The sequence below is a fragment of the Lathyrus oleraceus genome, chromosome 5, assembly GCF_024323335.1.
Source record: "Lathyrus oleraceus cultivar Zhongwan6 chromosome 5, CAAS_Psat_ZW6_1.0, whole genome shotgun sequence".
NCBI classification, from domain to species: domain Eukaryota; kingdom Viridiplantae; phylum Streptophyta; class Magnoliopsida; order Fabales; family Fabaceae; genus Lathyrus; species Lathyrus oleraceus.
Genome location: NC_066583.1, coordinates 153818884 through 153822080, shown reverse-complemented (window position 1 = coordinate 153822080; position 3197 = coordinate 153818884). Strand labels below are relative to the sequence as shown.

Below are 3197 nucleotides of genomic sequence, written 5' to 3'. Positions count from 1 at the left end.
GGAATTTATTTCATGGGTCCATTTCCCCAATCAAATTCGTATCTTTATATTCTTGTCTATTTTGATTATATTACCAAATGGGTTGAGGCAATTTCTTGCATTGCTAATGACATTTGAGTTGTTACTGACTTTTTGAAAAAGAATATTTTTGTCAGGTTCTATGTACCCAGGGTAATAATTAGTGATGGAAGGACACATTTTTGCAACAGGTATTTGGAAGGATTGCTTGAAAAATATAATTTTAAATATAAAGTATCAACACCATATCACCCTCAAAGATTTGGCCAAGTCGAAGTATCAAATAGAGAACTGAAATAAATTTTGGTGAAAATAGTGGCAGCATCACGAAAAGATTGGTCCGAAATATTGGATGGCGCTTTGTGGGTATATAGTTTAGCCTTGAAAACACATTTGGACTTATCTATGTATCAACTAGTTTATGGTAAAGCATGTCATATCCCTGTACAATGGAGCATAAAGCTTATTGAACAATAAAATTCATGAATTTTGATGAAAAGCTAGTTGGGAGGAAGAGATTACTGAAATTTGATGAATTGGAGGAAATATGATTATCTGCATATGAGAATGCATTAATTTACAATGAAAGGACCAAAATATATCATGACAAAAATGTTGGTATGGAGAAATTTTCAAGTCGAACAATAAGTCTTATTGTTTAATTCAAGATTGCGACTGTTTCCAAGAAAACTAAAATCCAAGTGGTCAGGATCGTTTGTTGTCACGGAAGTTTGCGAAAGCGGTGCCATTGAAATTCAAGATCCTGGTGATATGAGGAGATTTAAAGTAAATGGACAAATGTTAAAGAATTATTATGGAGGGGAAGTTCCAAATGAAAAAGTTTCCCTAATACTTCTAGACCCTTGAATCCAGTCGTCAAGCTAATGACACAAAATGAGCGCTTCATGGGAGGCAACCCGTATGTTATAACCAGTTTCTTTGTTTTTGCAGAATTTACTATATGTTAGTTGTGAATTTCGATAAGAGGAATTAGCCACTCGTGCACACCTATCAAACAATATTTAGGTTTGTCTTTAATGAATGAGTTTGCAGCTGTTGTTTCTTTCAAATTTACAAAAATTGCACTTGTAGCATTGAACAAATGAAACAAAAGTATCATTCGAGGAAACTTGATCATCAGGAAAGTGACTTACAAATTGAAGGAAAATGATGAAAAGGGAATCAAGAGACCTCTACTCAACCTTCAGATACCTCAAATAGTAAGGTTTGAGCCAAATAAAATCCATTGTTTACTATTCCTTTCATTGAGTGTATCCATGCATTATTATTTTATCAGGTTTGAACTATTTATGATTAAATTTGTATGGTTTGGTTTACACACACTAAGGTAGTTGTTTGCATTTTAAATCTGAGCCTTTGTATGCACCCTGTAGTAATAGGATACGTCCATTGCTAACCACTTTGAGCTTGACCCTTCTTTAGGTGACATAGCCTTATTTATTAGCAATATGACTTGAAAGATTTCATCCTTCCACCCTCTCTTTGAAGTTAGTTAGAAATGTTTCGTTCTTAAGTTGTATGAAAAAGAATAAGTTTGGGTTGCTCTTGGAAGTGAGCAAAGTTTAAGTTTGGGGTTGGAGTAGGAGTACTAGAGAACAAAATGATCAAAATTTCAAAATTTTGAGAAAATAAGGAGTTAAAAATAACACCTTAAAAAAAAGAAATAGAATGCAGAATGAATGTTAAGGACCATAATAATAGGATATCCAGTACCATTAATAAGGAAATAGTGGTATGATAACAAGGAGAACTAGGTACCTAACTCCAAAGGTTTAAACCTATTTTCCTAAATATATCCTACCCGGACATAGTCTAAGATACAACCGAAAAAGCCTTCCAATGTGTTTGTTTTGATTTCTTTGACAAATTCTAGTAGAACATGATCAAATGCAATATGAACAATTTTGCATGTTTATTGAGAGACTACCCTATAAAATGAGTAATTTGTGGTGATATGAGAGGCAGGTTGAGTACTTGTCAAAGATTGAGGATGTTTTCTGAATTTTCCAGATTTAATAGAGAATATTGAAGTTTGTTGAGGAGAGTTTAGCACCTCAGAGAAAATCACAAAGAAGAGTATTGTCTAAAAGAGTTGAGAGAAACAAGAGCTTCTTCTTCTCAACTATTCTAGTACTAATTGTCGAAGCCTGGCGTGATTAAACTCATCACTTGCTGGTTATCCACCACAAGGAAGCTTCACGTTACTCTTATGTTGATATTTCCTTTTCATCTTTTGCTTTAGAATGTTTCCTTTCATAACCAAGTTTGTAAGTTGTACTTAGCTCATCATGAGCTAAACCTGTTATTTGTTGAGCAATGAGAAGTTAATATGAAATTGTTTTTATGTTGAAATAGTATGTTGTTTAATGCCTTGTTTTATCATGTGGTAACATGTTTAAATCTGTTTCTTTGAATGATCAACTTAGAAAAAGATAAAAGCTTGTTGTTGTGAGAGATCCAATAACAAGTGGATTTCATAATATAAATAGTTGCACAAGTAGGATAGAGATATTCACATATTTATTTTGCTTAGAGATTAGAAACTACAACTATAAAGTAATTTCAGTAGACAAACAGACGTATCCTAGGGTTATAAGTGAGACTTAGAGATTTGTTCCCCTGCCCTTGTATGCATGCTTTTAATGTTGTAGAAATGAGGAATGAAATTTCATTCTTCATTGGTTTTCCCTATGCCAAGATTCCAAAATGAGGAATGAAATTACTTCTTTTAGGCAAGGGGAAGATGAATCTTTATTTGATGCTTGGTAAAGATTTAAAGATCTGTTGAGGCAGTGTCTCCATCATGGAATCCCAATATGCATTCAACTTGAGACTTTTTATAATGGATTATCCTTCATTAAGGAATATGCTTGATACTTCAAATGGTGGCACATTTTTGTCAAAATCTAATGAAGAAGATTATAAGTTGATTAAAATTATTACTTCCAACACTTATCAATGTCCGGTTTCAAGAGTTATCCCTACTCCTAGTCAGAAGAAACCAGTTGGAGTGCATGAAGTTACTGAAACTACTCCTCTTGCTTCTCAAAGAGCCCAACTTAATCAAATGATGAAAAATATGATTACTAGTATTGTCATGCCAGCTACTGAACTTGTCAAGGTAGTGACTGACACATCAGTTGTTGCATGTGTTTACT

The 3197-nt window shown here is 33.4% G+C and overlaps 1 non-coding gene across 1 annotated transcript; it reads right to left on the bottom strand.

Moving 5' to 3' along the window:
• Window positions 1–2742: 2742 nt before the first annotated feature.
• LOC127088757 (small nucleolar RNA R71) lies at window positions 2743–2849 on the bottom strand. Its single transcript, XR_007790576.1, has one exon. It is a non-coding gene; the product is annotated as a small nucleolar RNA R71 (small nucleolar RNA).
• Window positions 2850–3197: the final 348 nt, after the last annotated feature.